This window comes from Lagopus muta, chromosome 9, assembly GCF_023343835.1.
Source record: "Lagopus muta isolate bLagMut1 chromosome 9, bLagMut1 primary, whole genome shotgun sequence".
Classification (NCBI taxonomy): Eukaryota; Metazoa; Chordata; class Aves; order Galliformes; family Phasianidae; genus Lagopus; species Lagopus muta.
In genome coordinates, this window is record NC_064441.1 from 19,643,453 (window position 1) to 19,661,010 (window position 17,558).

Below are 17,558 nucleotides of genomic sequence, written 5' to 3' on the forward strand. Positions count from 1 at the left end.
TCCTGGCTTTGCAAGCAAGTGGAGATATGCAGATAACTGGCTTTGAGCCATGCTCTGAGGACCAAGGAGGGCACATCAGCACAACCAGCTTAGGAAGAGGTAGCCTTCTGGGTAATCCATCCCAAAAGTCCCTGGGCTATGGCCACAGGCATGAACATTGATTTTCTGGACATGAAAAATGAGCACAGCCACCAGTTCCTGATGGCCATTGAGGTCTGTAGCTTGCTGCTAGGTGACTACAAAGAAGACACTGATGCCCTGGAGTGTGTCCAAAGAAGGGGAATGGAGTTGTGAAGGAGCTGAAGCACAAGTATTATGGGGAGCAGCTTAGGGAACTGGGATGGGTCAGTCTGCAGAAGAGGAGGCTCAGGGGAGACCTCATTGCTCTCTGCAACTCCCTGAGAAGAGGCTGTGGTGAGGTGGGGGTTGGCATCTGCTCCCAGGTAACATCAGTAGGACAAGGGGTGATGGCTTTAAGTTGTGTTTTCATGGGAAAATATACCTGGACAGCAGATATTAAGAGACACTGAAAGAAGGGGTATATACACTCAGTGAAGAACACATACCTGGTCATGGGAAATGGTGCACCTGTATTGGGGTCGTGGAGATAAGGCTTCTGCACACAGCATCTGGACACCAAGGGTTTTGCTTGGTACGATATGGGAAGGCGCAGAGGAAGTTTCCTTCTCCAGGAAGGGGTGAGAGATGTCTACCAGCAGTAAGGGGAAGCTGGAGGGTCAGGAGAGGGTGGGGAAGGGCAATGCTGGAAAAGGAGCCCAAGGACCCCACTTCTTATCCCCACTGCTATGCCTCTTTGAGAGCTGATCTGCTGGGAGGCAGCACATTTCTGCATAGCCCTAAGCCTGCCGTCACTTCTAAATGGAGAATGACAGTGCCTAGACTTGGCAAAAACACAGCTTTTTGAATCAGTGGAACCAGCATCCCCCCTTCCTATTTCATCAGAAACCTATGGGTAAAAATCGATAGTTGTTAGAGGTATAAAGAGAAATAATTTCAGCCTTCAGATATTCACGGATCCCCAATGGCTGAGCTTAAAGGAGTCTACGAAAGCTGATGTTTTTCCTTCATTTTCTCTGTCTGTTTCTGTCAGGGGACAAAATCTTACGGACCACTCTAGTAAGAAAAACAAGAAGAGCTCAGGAGCTGCTGCACCTCAGACTGATCAGCCCACATCAGCCCCGCAGAGACAGCGATTTCACGCTGGTGTTATGCACCGTAACACGCAAGCACGAGCGCTCAGTCTGGGAGCAGAACAGCAAACTCATCATGCCCTATTTAGCAAAATGTTCCCTGCCAACATGAAATTCTGACCCTCACATTTTATTAAAGGGATTATATCTTAAAGCAAACTATTTCAGTCCCTTAGCTAGCTCCTTTCTGTGGAAACTTGCGAGACAATTTTGAGGACCGTGGCGGGATCAAGATGAAACACTTCTGCTTTGCCCACTTATTTCTTCAGATGTGCTCACATCCTTCCTCTCCTCTGGTGTGTCCCACCTCGTGGTGTCAGCAGCCATTTGTGAAGCATCTTTGGCTTTAGTCTCATCCTGCTTGCAATTAAATATGTGGAATTAAATAGGTTGCTGTAGGGTCAGCTCTTTTGCTGGTGACAAATAGCCCTGCTAACAACCTGCATAACTCAAGAAGAGCATCTCCAAGGCCAGAGGAACTGGAAGGGCAGTTTTACCCTCGATTGTTTTTGTGAGGGTTTTAATCCATTCTAGTTAATGGTAAGAATATACAGTTTATATTGTATATGATTGCATATGCATGTTGCAAGGAAGTGGGGGTGGGCCACATGTTGGGGTAGATTTGATAGAACAGCTTTGTGTCAAATGAATAGGTGGGTTTATTATAGACTTTCCTTGCTCCAAGCTTCAGATGAGAGAAATCCTATAATCCCGCCCTACTTTAATACTGGATTAATGTGGATTTGTTAATAAAATGCTAGTGAAATCGAGAATAATTTGTAATTAACTCAAACTTCTACTCCCGGCATCATTTTGAGTATCTTTTAATAAAAATGAGGAGCAGTTTCAGAGGCTGCATGCACTCCAGCAGAGCAACGCGAGTTGGAGCCTTGGCAAAAAACATGAAACCACTGCAACAGAGTAATGTGGGCTCATGGCAAAAAGAGTAGAACCAAATGAGTGTCAAATTAGCAGACACAACTTGGGAGGTGCTGGGAAATATTTGATACGGCACCCCATCCTGATTCAATGCACCAGCACTCACGAGAATAAAACCCAAACTGTTAACCCCCAAAGCAAGGAATACACCAACAGGCTAAGTGTTGCAAGTAGCAAATATGACAGGAACAATATGGAAACTGCTTAGCAGGTACAGCAGGTTTAGAATTATAGCCTTAATACTGCCCAGTGCTACCTCCTCAGCAGCATTAAAAGATCATGGACCGTGTACATGGATTTCAGACAAGATGCTTTTCTGATCTAAAATCTTTATAGGCACACAGAAATAGAGGATTTGTCCTACCAGATCAGAATGGCAGGCCATCCATCTCCAAATCCTGCCTCTTGCAGTGGTTAAAAAAAATGAACTAAAAAGGCTGATTTGTACTGCTCAAAGATAACTGCGCTCTGCTCGGCCGTGTGGCAGTAGAAAGGCATAAGAGTGAGATGTGGAAAAGGCAATTTTACCCAGGTTAACTTTTGCAAAGGTTTGCAGCTGTTTGAGTTAATTCTGAAAATATATGGGCTGTCTGGCTCAGGATTGCATAGGTACATGGTGTGACAGAGAGGTGGTTGGGATGGGAGAGGGGCCAGGATGGTGGGCTTAAAAGAGCAGCTTGGGGGATTTGTCTTCTCTAAGCTGGAGATGTCCAAGGGGTGTCATGGGAACATTAAATAGGTGAAGGTAACCACAAAATGGAAGGGTGTAAGCTTCCTGCATGTCTGGGAGCAATAGGATTGATAATGGGTCTTGACTGGGGCAATGGACAAATTATGTTAAACAAGCTATGCTTGTAGAGAAGAGGCGTCATAATAAATGACCCGTAGAAACTGTGAGATTTACATTGTGGACACATTGGAGAAGAGGCTGAGAGCAGGACATGTGAAGGTGGTGCTACCTGAGCTGGTGGGATGTACTTCACCCTTTCTGTGCCACGTGTCCTGTGACCCTCTGATGGGGACATCATGACCAAGTAATCCCCTACCCTAAGAGCCACATGAGCTTAATGAAGGGCTGAGGTCTGTAGAAGTCTCCAAAGACAGTCAAAGGGTCCTGCCTATACCCTGCAGATTGCAATGACCCAGGCTTTGGTGTGGTTCATCAACTGCATCTCTTTATAATCTCTCCTCCTAGCCTTCACTGTCTGAGATACTTGCTCCAGAGATGTGGTGTGCTGTCATCTACAACAGACCAGAGTCTCACTGTGCTTCCTTTATTTCCTGTATATGTCTGTGCCATTGGTTTCCTTAAGTGACTCCGTTTGCAATCAACCTTAGCTAGAAAAGGCTGCTATCTTAGCCTATGCCTACTGTTATCAATGGGCCTTAAAAGTCATTGACATAAAGTCATCATTGACTTTATGTTTACATCCAGTTGCTTAACTTCTAGCTCAGGTAACACTTCCTGGGAGGAATCTTCTGGCCATATCACTGACAGCTTTCTTTCCGTCTTTTGAGTCTGAACCAGAGATGGGAAGAAGTCTTCATCCTCTGTGTCCCACTAGGGACTGATCCTACACTGCTACTGCTTGCTTGATTCCTGATGGAAACCCACGACTCCATGGCCATCAAGGGAACCACTCCTGCCGTGCTGGAGGAAAGGCTCAAAAAGGAAGAAACCATCCTGTTTTCATATTGGAACAACAGGGAAGGTTGGAAATAACTGTGAAACCCCAGAAGTTAACTGGAAGGGCCACTGGAGCTGTGGGGCTGGATGGTTCGTGGTAAGAGAGCATCACCTCCCAAAGCTCACAGTGGTGCCTCACCCTGACACTGACTAGCCAAATTCCTGCAGGAAGAAGCTGCTGGCAAAACAGACTACCATGAAAAAATCTCACTATGACAGTGAGTCAGACAAATCCAGCGTTGAGCGATGCCCATCTGTGACACTGGGAATGAGGAAGGATGCTTCAGAGGGAAGCAGAGCAAATCCCCTCACCACAAAGAAACTCCACTGGTGCTGTGGGTCACAATCTACAGCATTGGCCATTGCTATCACTTGTTTCAGTCTGGCTTTGACCACTTCACCTAGAGCTCTTATTACTACACACCCTGGGTTGCATAGTGGCACCTTTGAAACTTCCCAATAATTGACCCTCCTGAAGCCCTCCCTTTGGATCACAGCTGGGGTCATTGGTCAGAAATCCCCAAAAGAGTAGGGCCTGTCCATTGTCTTAGGGAAAGCCAGCTGCCAGTGTTGGATAACAAAAATGGTGATGACTTTTCTGTCTTCTAGGTTAATTTCAACATGTTTGTTCTTCATTTAAGGGAGATTCAGTTCCAGCTGGTTTGCCTTTCTGAAGCTCCAAAGAGATGTCATCATTTCAGCTGTGAGTTTGCTGTGATGTTCCTTAATGGTATCCTCAGCTGCTCAAGCCTTGTGTTGGGCAGGAGATAGCAGCCGGTCCTAACAGCATGTGCTCTCACCTGCCCTGGCTTACAGCCCTCTGCTTGCCTCAGGCTTCATTGCAAAATATGCACTGGGGAGCCAAGAAAACGGCACCAAAATATCAGACACCAAAAACTGACTTTTTTAAATAAATGGAACCACTACCCCATGGAATTGTTTCATGAAACCTAAACTCATTCTATTTTAACAAGGCCAAGCTGCTGTCAGGTTGGGATGCACATAGCAGCATGTATGTGCAAACCTGCTGCTTCTCTGCGCCCGGTCTCCATCCCTCCCAGCCAGGTCCATCAGGACAGTCTGCTCTCATGACCACACTTTCAGCAGTGCTTCTCCTCCTTGCTGCTCCCATCAGCTCTTCCAAATGTCTCATTTTGTTGGTTTTTTTTTTTAATTCTGGACCTTGGCACAACCTGAAACGAACAGAAGATGCTCTGGCAGTACTGCAGACCTCTCTCTTGCTCAGAGACCTCAAGAACAAACTACTTGGCACCCAGCTGATCTCCGCTTTCACTGCTGTCCTTGGTGATTCAATTATGCTCTGAGGTCAGGTGAGGTATTTGTGCCTCTTGAATCCATGTGGAACCTCACCATTTAATTTGGATCATTCTTACTTGCACCTTTGTTGTCTGTATTCTTCATGACTTTGTCATCTGCGGGGCTGTTTTTTCTTTTCCTTTCCACTTCAGCCCTCACATGGCAAGTCTTTGTCTAAGGCTACGACTCAGAAAGGCCTGGAGTATGGATGGTGTCATGAGAGTGCCAGAAGTGCTCTCTCTTGAACAGAGGCGACTTTGTACAGAGAGATCTAATAACCTTTTATTAGACCAATCAGTACAATTGAAGAAATTGACAACTATTCAGGCAGACAAGCCCTTTTGTATCTCTCTAAAATTCGCATTCTCTTTAAAAGACTTTGCTTGAAACAGTTACCAGAGCATTTACAAAAAATGTTCTCTGGGAACATGAAGAGCCTCTCTCTCAGAGAGACAGTTTTTGGGTCAAATGCTTCACTTCCATCTTTGCTTTGGGCTGAAAACAAGGATTTAGTTGCTTTTGGGTTCTTTGGACTCCAGTGGAGTGTCAAAGCAGAGACCGTGTGCAGAACACACTGTGCTTCCTACTGCTGCACACTGAGTTTGCAAAAGCTCTGCAAACTAGAAAAAGACCAATTATTTTATATACCTCTATCATGCCATCCCTAAATTATGTACCCATGATTTTCCTCCTCTCTCTTTGCATGGGTGTCTTTCCATGCCTTAAATATTTTCATTTGCCCTCCCCTGCACCTTTCCTTAGTCTGCACCTTGAGGCAGAGAGGACAGAATAGAAAACATTATTCTGAGCAAGGGTGTGTTGTGCAGTTCTGTGATTCCATTGCAACATTTTCAGTACTGTTTTTGAGCATAGCTTGGTGTTTTCTTGGCATTCTGGATTTCAAGATTGCACCGAGCTTTTGGCAAAGACAACTGGGATGCTGTACCAACAGCTTCCAAGTCATTCTCATTTTGTCGTGGCCTAAGGAAAATCTCTTTCCTGAAGGAAGTTGTCTTGCACAGGGGAAGAATCCTGTGTCCCGTGGGAAGCTGGCCCTGCCTAACCTTTAAAGTTGTCTTTATCTCATCTCCAGCACAGGAGAGGAAGAAAGAATAAAGCTGTCCAGGAGTGTGTGTCAGAAAGGGCTCCCAGGAAAGAAATCTGATTGCGGTCTGCCAAGAAGCCCAGTGTCCCTTGGCCATCACTAGGGGCTTGGCAGTTACTCTGAGGAGGCACTGAGCACTTCAGTAAGCTCTCAGTGAGGTTTTAATGCCCATAAGTGCAAGGAAGGGCAGTATGCTGAATGCTCCAACTGAAGCAATGGCTTTACAGGCACAGGGCTGAGTTTCATTTCACTTTAAGTTTGGCAGAGTCAAGTAGACAGCTGACATCGGGGATAGGGATGGCTGCAGGAAAGGCAAATCAAAGAGCATTCCCAAGTGTAAATGGTTTGCTGTGGTTTAAGAACAGGAGCTGCTCCTGCAACACTGGTAGATGTGGAAGCTGGAGATGAGTCAAGTCCCTCATAAGTACTGAAAACAAGAAAAAGAGCCATGCAAGAAACATGCTCCTTACATATTGACACATGTCCTCAATCTCCACAAGTTTGTCATACTGGCTGGGCAGAGCTTGAAGATGCTGCCATGCAGATAAGTGTCCCATTTGGCAGAAGGGATCCCAGTGGGGATCACTGCTTTTTGACACTCCTTCTGGGTCCTGCAGTTTGTGTTGAGGATCATTTCACTTACCAAGGAATGCTGCCTCAAAGCTATGCCTGTGAGCAAACACTGTGACCAACAGTCCCAGGTCTAATGACCAAGAGGCTCAGCATTCAAGGAGGCAATTCCCAAGGCTGTCTGACCTCAGTCTGCCACATGAGGACTCCTTAGGACCTATCAGACCATAAGCATGACCAATTAATGCTAACGCTGCTGGCCTTGTTAGTCCTGATGGAGCTTCCCAAGGGCTTAAGGGGGCTAAATGAGCAATACATATCAAAGAGCAACTGAAAAGCCACTCTGTATTATTGCCTCTTCGTTGATTTGAGGAGGATGTGATGAACTAGGTACTAATTACATTTAAAAATGACGTATTCTAAACCAATCTCATCTCTAATTAGTATCAACACAGATGGAGACATTCCTACTTCACAGCAGCCTAAGCGAAACATTAGTTATTGAAGGCAACACATGCTGAGTAGCTCTGGGATATGCAATAAGAGCACGTCTTGAACAGGGGCCACAGACTTCCCAGTTCTGAAGAGCTGAAGGAGATGCAGGTCACATCAGGGTGCCTCAGATACATTTTTGAGTCCCACACCATTTCATGGCACCACACGTGCAGTCCCACGCATGCGCATTGCCCAAGGCAATTCTTCCCCAGCATCAGGAAAGTTCCTCTTTCCACTTAAATGGCTTTTTTTTCCCCCCCGATTCATTTTTACTTTATTTTTTTTATTTATTTCTCTTCTGTATCCTTTTCAATCTGGAAAGTGACTTGGCCTCTCTTCCCCCCATCTATTTTCCTCCTGCCACTATTCAGTTTAGGCATGAAACACAGAACTAGATTGAAAGCATTCAATGGCCATTCAATCGGAGAAGAAAAGAGCCCCTCAGAGCTTTATTAGATATGAAGATCCACAATAAAAATCAATTTCTGCCTCTTTATGCAGTTTAAATGACAAAGCACCCACCCATTCTGCAGCCATTGTGCCTGGGAAATGTAATTCAGCGCTGGAGCTGGGACCAGAACACCACGGACTCGCTGACCTGCGCCGGCAGATTCCAATATGATACAGACCTTCGCAGATAATGACAGCCACTTCATCTCACTGCGGGGAAAAAAAAAGTTATCTGATATCTTTGAGGGTTAAAAGGCTATGTGGGCAGCATTTTTAATAGCGCTCTAAATCAGCATCTTCAAAATACCTCTACTTTTTTTCTAACTTCTTCCATCTGCCTTTTCCATTTTTGGCCATGGTCTTCTGTAGCCTTGGTGCACGAAGGGAAGAGTCCTTCCCAGACACTTTGCTGAAAGGGAGAGGATTAGAGCTCAAACTTGATGACTGCAAACATTCATTCGATCCGCGTGACATGCAGGACTTTGTATAGGGGATGTCTGCAGCACTCTGGCTGAGCCAGGGCTCTGAGTGCTGTGGGACAGCTTCAGGCAAAGATGAACCATGCTGAAGGGCAGGCAGCATCCTCTGGCCTTCTCTCCCCATCACTCAGCATCCCATGGCTGGCAGCAACCACTGCGTGCACATCACAGAGTCATAGAATCGTAGAGGCTGGAAAAGACAACTAAGATAACCAGATCCAAACCATGCCCACCGCCCATGGCCCCATATATTTTAATGGTAATCACACTTAATCCAGCTCTGACAGGCTTCAAAAGCTCGTTTTATCACAATTTAAATTAGGAGAAAGGAACATGGAGAGAAAATGAAGTCATGACAGTCCCAAGAAGTGCCACTTCTGCATTTTCTGCATTTGGAGAAGTAAATGCTTGCACCTTTTTACTTCCAAACCCACTCGTTTTTTTTTGCATGTTTTAAAATCCCCCCTTGTAAATAATGACCCTGAGTGATGTCACAATGGAAATGGAATGCTTTGATCTGCCTCAAATGAGTTGGAGCCCTTGGGTGACTAATGACAAAACCTCATAGGACTTGTGTTAATCTGAATCCGGGGGTTATAGCTGCTGAGGTGGAAGGCATATGCTCTGCAGGGCAATGCTGCAGCCCTCCACCACATCCATCTGCCAGTGACTGAGGCCCAGAGTCCTCCCTCTGCAGTGCAGGGTGTTGAATCCATTGTAGTTCTTGCTATTCCCTTGGCCTGCTAGCAGCTTTATCCTGATGAAGATGTGCTGTGTGCTTTTCACACAGGCATTGGTCTTCTTGTTCAGGATAAGATTTTAAGGAGAAGGAATATGTTCAATAAAATTTAGGTTTTTTTAAAATCACAGAGTCACAGAATTGTAGGGGTTGGAAGGGACCTCCAGAGATCATCGAGTCCAACCCCCCTGCCAAAGCAGGTTCCCTACACCAGGTCGCACAGGTAATCTTCTCTTGTTTTACAAGTTAAAATAACTTCAAGGCCTTCCCTGCTTGGAATTACATCTGTTCTTGTTTCCTGGGAAACGCTGCCCTTTCTGGCTATGGACAGACCAAATATGTGCCATAGTTTTGTGCCCTGGAGCATCTCAGCACTGAGGGAATGTTCTGTGCAGAAGGTGACCCTGCAAGTAATACGAATCACCTTTCCATCATAAAGGCTGGGGTGAGTTGGGGTGCAGCCTTCTGGCTGAGCGTGGAGAGGTGCTGCCAGTCCCAGTGAGAGCACCTCCCTTTCCTTCTCTATCCAGAAAGGGAGCACTTTTCTTGACACGACACCAGTTGGATGTCTTCTGAACCAGCTGAACTGCAGCGTGTTTTATGGTGGGATGCAGAAGGAGAGGAAACAAGGCTTGGTACCTTACAGTAAGAAGATCTGTGATGATGACAGGACGTACAGGTATGAAACAAAATAAAGCCTTAGCATGGTGCAGCCCCAGGATGCAACCCTTAGGTAAAGTGTTACCAGTGGAAAGAAGGAATTATAATGCCATTGTGTTCTGCACCAGTCTATCCTTGTGTGCAAAACCTCAGATTTCTGGTCAGCTATCTCTGAGGAAAGATGGGCACATCCAGAGCCATGGCTAGGTAAGGCATGGAGACTGAGCAGCAGCATAGACACTTGTCCCATGTATGAGACAAGAACCTGGCTTGGTTACTCCAGCAAAAGGAAACATGAGGGAAAATGTAGGAAACATGTCAGAGAATTAAATGGGAGGGAGAGAAAAGTTACTCCAGTCAAAGGACAGCACCAGCTTAAGAACCAAATGAATTAATTTCAGCAGAAAATCAAAGACAATGAGAAGATTCATATTTTGGAAGAGCCCCTAGAGACTATAAAAGGGACAAAATGAAGAGGCATGCATCCCTTGTGGACACAGATGGCTCTTTCCAATCCCTGTGACATTAAAAGGCCACATAAAGAAAAATGTGGCTCAGTTTTGCGCACATATAAATGTATATATATACATATATATGTATTTACACATACATACTGTTTGTGCAGATGGATTATCATGAATATAACCAAGGCCAAAGTCATCACGCCCTCCCAGACCTGGAATGTTACTGTGACAGACAGCAGGCAATATGATTTAAGCTTGATCCCATTTTGTTGTGCACTCCTTTCAAGTTTGCCACCTGTCAGTGGTTCAGAAGCTGTGAGGAACCTACGGCAATCAGCAGCATAAGGAGCCCATGGCTAAAACCAGACCTCTGGGTAAATGGTGTGGTTGAGAGCAGTGGTATGAGCAAATTCAGCTGGTTTTGGCAGAGAACTGGTACAGAGTGCTGGAAATCTGTTCCAGTTGCAGCTTGCTCACAAAACCCACGGGAGAGGGATACACCCAGACTGCAAGGAAACGATTGCAGTGGTTTGGAGCTGCGAGTCATTTGCCTGTCCTCCTCCATGGGTTGAGCAGACCACAAACCCTGTGTGATGGTGCTGAAGGAAGGAGCAGGGAGAGCCACATCTAGGAATCTCCATCCCAAACAGCGATGGGCAAGGCTGAGTGCCAAGGGGCAGCACACACCAACGGGGAAGGTTTGCCCAAAAGCAGCACACCTTTGAGGTCAGGTTCTGTGCCAAGCAGAAAAGCATTGCAGACACCAGGAGGTGAAGTTGCTCGGAGTGTTAGCAGTTAAACTGACTCCAAGTGATAAACTGGGGAGAGCATGAGATGGCAGCAGTCTATGGACAGCTCTCAAGCCAATTGCAAGAAGAGAGCAAAAGCAGACTCCTCAGGTTCCTCAGCCATACATAGCAAAGCTTTTTCAAAACCTTTGAGGGGTTGTTGCAACTTACCAGTCTTAACTGAGTCACCATGCCCTAGTAAGTCACAGTGTAAACCCATGAAGCTTGGTTACTGGTTGATTCTGTGCTTAGACATGGGGTCCACCTCCATCCATATGCTCTTGCTCCCTATCAGTTTGCCCCAGCTTTCCCAGCTCTTACTAAGGACTGACACATTACCAAACATCTTGGCACATTGACTTTGAGTCATTTTTTGCAATTTGATAAAGTGCAGATGTGTCCGAGCTCAGGGAGAGGAGGGACATATGATGGAAAGTTCTGGACAAATCACTCCTGATCCTTCATGTGAACCAAAATCACTAAACTCCCCAGATGTGCAGAGAGTTAGCGCAGATTTATGGTAGAACATCAAAAGCTGTGTCAATTCCAGCTACTTTTCAGCTGATCCAGTTACACAAACACAGACGTGAGAGAGCAAAAAGGCAGTGAAGCAGCAGAAAGGAGGTCCCGTGTGGATGGATCAACCTCTTGCCTAGCTTTGAGGATCTGGGGTTGCTAGCTTTGTCTTTGAGGAGCTCTTTGGTGAGAGAGATGGTCAGGGCCGTGCCAGATCTGGTTCAACCAAACCCCCTGTTAAGAAATACCCACAGCAAATTCTGCTCCTTGCTCATGCTGCCTCATGTCCCAGCAGTTGCCTTATCTCTCCTTGGCTTTCTCCTCCTCCCAGTTCCTCCAGGCTTGGACCCAGAAATCCCATACATCGTACAGCACGCTCAGTCTGTGCTGGCTCTGTGCCCCTGGCCCCAGCCCAGAACCAGAACCAATCCCCTGGCAGAGCACCCTGGTAAGACAACAGTGATTCAGCCATATATGAAACAGGAAGCGAATGACAGAGCATCAGGCAAGAACCGAAAATGTGTCACTTCTGCCAGCCGACTCCTTAAGCTGCAAGCAGGTGCTTGTGCAACAGGCCAGAGAGCAGAGCAAGTAGTCATCTGGAGAGAAAGCAACAGGGGATGTGCTCCCCTAGGGCTCATGATTTTCAAGCATGGGCTGCATATGGATTTGTTCAATATGAAGAATTACCATAGAATCAGCAAGGTTAGAAAAGACCCTTAAGATCCCCAGGTTCAACCCCAGCCCAACCCACCGTGCCCACTGCCCACGTCCCTCAGTGCCACATCTCCATGGCTCAAGACTTCTGGGCGTGTAACCAAGACCACAGGAGGCACACATAAAGTCACGAGCTGGCAGTGTTGCTACATGCCTGGCAAAGATGGAAAGAGAAAGAGCAAGTAATAGAACCTTCCATCTGCAGTGATGCAGAGACCCAGCTTTGGTCTCTTGCCATGCGAGCTGAGGGGTCGATCCTGTTCAGCAGCAGTAGCAAAGGAGACAAGTCACCAATCTGCCAATGGTTTGGGTTATTTTTTTTCTGGAGTGAGTAGATCTCATTGATGATGAACATTGGTCATTGCATTTGCACATAAAAAAATAGGGATGCAAGCGGAGTAACATCCACCATCAAAACTGTCTTTGAGAAGTCATTGCTTGTTTCATAGGGATCTCCTGAGACACAGACATGTTTAGGAGGGGGCTCCAGACAAAACACTACCACGAGGAGCCAAAAAGCCTATTTCCATAGCAGGCCACCATACAAAAGTTTTGAAGGTGGAAGAACCTTCTGGCAATGCCCAGCATTTACAGCAACCACGTAGCACCAACTTTTCAGGTCAGCAGCAACTTACTGAAGTCCACTTGACATTCCTCTAAGTTCCAGAAATGATAGTTATTATTGGCAGAAATTGCAGCCAGAAAATAACAGATAATGTGCACATGAAATCTCATTCCATGTGATGTATTTTCCAGACGTACTGGGTGATGCCATAAGACCACTGAAAATATTGCATAATATCTTATGGCATAGGCAATCCATTGTCATTTCAGATAACATCCTTCACCTTGTTTATCAAAGAGTGCAGCTCTTTCTCTGAGTGCTTCTGGAGTTGATCCATACCCAAGCGGGCAGCTTTGTGCAGATGTTTAAAAGAATATCAGAGTAAAATGAGCAATATTCTTGCACCATTGTATTGCAAATTGATTGAACCTGGTCCTCAGCTGGTGTCCTTGCTAGGCTGGCCAGCAGAAGGTCAATAGCTGGCTCGAGACTGCTTGTGATGTCTATTGCAGATCCTCATCTCAAAAATGCACTGGAGTTTTCTTTACCATATTATTTTTTTTTTCAGCTTGACTTGTGCCTGAGGTTTTATTTCTACAGAGAAGATTTATTGCAAGTACTGATGGAACAAAACCTCTATTCTTTTCCATGCAGATTTATGGCTAAAACCAGAGGGGTCTGGGGGAAATTAATTAATTATTTAATTAATTAATATAAGGGTGATTTAATAGAAAAGAAAAAGAACAGTAAAATGGAAGCGTTGAGCTTCAAACAGTGATGTTTTCCCAGCTGAAAGCAGATAAATGTAAGCATTAATGGATCATAGGAGCAGATCACCTACGCAGCTGGCTACTGAGATGGGGAAACTGGTCAAGTACATTGCGTATATACAGGGATAAAGCCCAATACAGAGAGAAAAAGTTGTCAGCTAAATTATTCCAAAACTGAAGTTCGAGTGGGAAAGAAAGGAATTAATAGGGAGAAAACACACATGAGAAGAGCAGCACCTCACTTCATTGCTGCATCTAGCTCCAATATCCCAAAAGCTTTCTGCTCTTCCAGACAGCAGACTCCAAGTCAGCAATTTGCTTTGCTTTTCACTTAGGTACATCAACTTGAGCTTTGACTGTCCAGAAATGTGTGAATCAGGTTCTGATTTAGCAAAAGCCAGGCCAAGCATCTTCTTCATCCAGTCTGCATTTTAAAAGAACCAGTATTGGTAAGGATGAGTTCAGATAAGTGGGGCTGGCACTGGCTCATTTCTGCTGTGTGTGGATGTCTATGTGGCCATCCAGGGATTGCACCAGGCTGAGGATCCTCCATCCTTTTCCCAGAGCACAGGGAGGTCTGGGGGAAGCATTGGGAAATGGGAAGGCTGAGAGAAAGGTGCAGCTGAGCAGACCTGCTGCACACATGAATGCTGGCAGCTATGGGGAAAACACTGGCCAAATTTTTGGTAGTACAAACCCAACAGAGCTCCTTCTGGCCAAGGACCTGCCCTGGATTTAAAGAAACCAAAAAATGAGCATTCTTTGTCACCACACACACCTGCATGCACACACCTGAAGGAAGCCATCCTGCCCTCGTGAGCAGCCAACCCAAGGCAGCCCAAAGCCAGGCAGACCTCTCCACCTCGCCCTGCAACACTCACATCTTCCATTCCTCCTGCAAATGAGTTTTCTAAAATCCTTCGCCCTTCTCCCCCAGGGAAAGGAAAGTGGAGAAGGGTTTATTTATTTAGACTGTTTTGCTGCCTGATCAGAATTACCCGTCTGAGAGGGGGATTTGAATTGCACCTTATCTGGGGTCTTTCTCTGTCTCCTTAATGCTCGAAATCAGAGAGCTTTGCTGCATTTATTTATTTATTTTTAATTACACCGAAAAGAGAAAAGGGAATGAACAGTAAAGTTCAAATGAAATTTAAAAAAGAAAAAAAAAAAGAAAAAAAAAAAAAAAACTTTAAAAGTACAATGCGAATGAAAAATGATGGCTTTACTCTTTGCCTTAAAGTAAAATAGCTTTTATCTTTTTTCCCCCCTTACAACAGCCTCCTCTACCTAGATAATACATTTGGTTAGATTTATTTGCTCAGCCCAGAAAACTTGACACTAAGGGGATTATTTAGTTTTAGATTCGCTGTAGTCCATAGTAATAGCCAACAGGGAAAGGAATGAAGCAGCGATATTAGCAGGAAGATGGGAGGGGAGGGTGGACGGGGGAGGGGGTGGCAGGGACTGCAGCTAAGCAAAACTGCTTGCATAAACACCATTAAGAAGATTTAGACATTGCTTTTCTTATCATCAGCACTCCTGGAAGAAATAAAAAAAAAAAAAAAAGGGAGAGAGAGAGAGAAAGGAGAAAGGAAAAGGGACAGGCCCTGACTTGCTGTGCATGCGTTTCCATCAAGGTTCAATAGAAAATAAAACCGGCCCTGGGTCCATCCGCAGCAATTCTGCCAACCTCTCCAAGTTACCCCATCACGGTCCAAAGCAGACATTTGTTCCACGTGTTAAAAGGAGGAAGGAGCAAGTCCAAAGAGGAGAAAACGCACCATTTCCCCACACCGACTCGGGCAATTTCATACATATCCAAGAGAGCACATTTCTTTTCCTGTAAAATGCTTGAAATCTCTTTGTGTACTACTGAGAAGTTGAATGTGCTCTGTGTGAGAGGAGGGAGGGGGTCTGTGTGAGGTGTCAGACTTCATGTTGGCAACCCAACTTTAAGAAAGTGTGGTCCCCATCCACCAACCATGGACCCCGCTGGAGGACGCAGCCATTGAAAGGAGTGGGCAAAGGAAGGCATTGAGAACTTTGCTCTTCTGCAGAATGCAATGCGTGGGGAGTCACAGACATTAGAACAGCTTTCTAAGAGGTTGTAGCCTGGGGTAGGTCAACACATAGCAGTCGTGCATTTGAGATGGCTCACATCAGCCGCTGGTGGAGGGACGTTCAACCAGTGATCTAGCTCAGGAGCATGGGGCCAAGCTGCTTTTCTCCCTCCCCACAGAGCCTGACTACAGTAACCTCTAAGCCTCATAGAGGCACGCACGCTTCAGGAGAGCAAAAATTGGGTTATCTGTGGTCACTCAATGAGGACAACATAAGCTAATCCATGGGCTTCCTTGTGTGAGCATGCTTTGTCCCAGAGGTGCGGTGGGGACACCCGACAGCCCAGGTGACCCAATCTCCCATCTTCTTCTCTGTTCCACTGGATAGGCACAAAGTTTCTCCTTGAACCTTTGCTTCCCCAGGGAATTTGTTTGCATCACAGCCCAAAGGTTTGAGTCAGCAGATCTCAGCTGCTGAAGCATCCACAGGAAGGGAACACGGGCTATTTTAGAAGTCATAATGCTCTGAATTTTAAACAAAACATCCAGCGCTCTGGAAGAGACATAAACCTTCACGCTTCAGGGCACAAAAAATCTTCCAGTTACTGGGGATTAGGAGGGAAGTGTCCTTGGAGGCAGGTATTGTGGAGCTGCCAGTGAAGAGACTTCTTACCCTTTACTCTGTGTGAGCCGGATAAAAAATGAGAATTCTGTTTCAGGAGGAATTCTGTGGCTTTGGGGTTTGACCTTTATTCCATGTGGGCATGAGGCTAAGACCTTGCAAATGCCTCACTGGAAAGAGAGCCCACGTATCTCAGTAGGGGCACGCAGGAGAAAGAAGAGGCAGCCATGAAGGAGAGAGGAAATTGAAGTTCGGTTGGTTAACCTACACTTCAGAAAGGATTTCCATATTCCAGGTGACTGCTGTGTTAACTCTGAATGCAAGAACTGTATTAAGAGCTGACTTTTCCACTATTTATTGATTTGGCAAGTAGATTATTTGGTAGTCAGCTTGTGCCTTTTTTTTTTTTGGCTTTTGCCTGGTTTCCTAAGGAAGTGTGTGAAAAAGCCTTCCTAGACAGGGAGATGAAAACTAGGGATTAGAATGGGAGGATATTTTGGAAGCTGTGAAAGAAGGAGAGATGGGGAAGTCTAATTCCAGATGAAAACACAATAAATTAATACTTCCACATGGGGAATAATGCCCTCCCTGTTGATAATGCTCATAAGGACTGAAAAGCTCAGGGGTCAAAAGGGATGGAACGTCTCCCTCCTTGAATTTCCAAATATTCTGCTATTCCAAACATCTCTTGGCTCCTCCCCTATAGAAGGTGCTGTGCTTCCAAAATGGGTTCACGTTTGGGTTGGGAGATAAGATCAGCTCCAATTCATCATCATCCTCTGCTCACTGCAACTCACCTTGATGAGTGCTGGAAGCCTCATCTTGGAGAAGAAGCATTTCAGCCCAGGCTCAGTGAAAGACTGTGCCCTCCCAGAATTCACATACAGAAAGAAAAGCAGGAGAGTGAGCAGTGTGCCTGGGATGGGCTGAGCAGTGCAGCCCCAGACCACTGGCATTCCTTTCCCCATGCAATTGGGAAGACAGCACCAGCACTGTCTTAGAAAAGGCCTGAATGGCTTTTTTCTTTTTTTTTCCTAGAAGAATCATTTCCATCTTGCCTGGCTTGAGCTCCAGCCAGCTGTTTTTCATCCAGGAGCTTATCTCTTGCAGGCATAGTGACATTGTGTGACAGTGCCTGTTGTGTCTGCTGAGAAGACGTAAAGCTGGGGGCCAGCAGCTGACCCATAACACAAGAGCCCCTTGGTCTTTGTTATCTCCTCCCAGCGCTGAGTTCTGTGCCTATTCTACAAGATTAGCTGTTCTCCCATAACATGCTATTGTGTGTGGGGGGGAACGGGTTATTTCTATTTTTCTAGAGCAGCTGTTTTCAGTTGCCAGTTAATGTTGCTGTTTGTTTCAAGCAGCTTTTCCCTGTTTCTCAGCACAGCTGTCTCCTGTAGAATC

At 45.7% G+C, this 17,558-nt stretch overlaps 1 long non-coding RNA gene across 1 annotated transcript in view; it reads left to right on the top strand.

Moving 5' to 3' along the window:
• LOC125697527 (uncharacterized) overlaps positions 1 to 1,976 on the top strand; it is a 36,277-nt gene extending 34,301 nt beyond the window's left edge. Inside the window, exon 3 of the long non-coding RNA XR_007378835.1 lies at positions 1,112 to 1,976. This is a non-coding gene — a long non-coding RNA (uncharacterized LOC125697527). The remainder of the gene's footprint in view (positions 1 to 1,111) is intronic.
• The last annotated feature ends 15,582 nt before the right edge of the window (positions 1,977 to 17,558 follow it).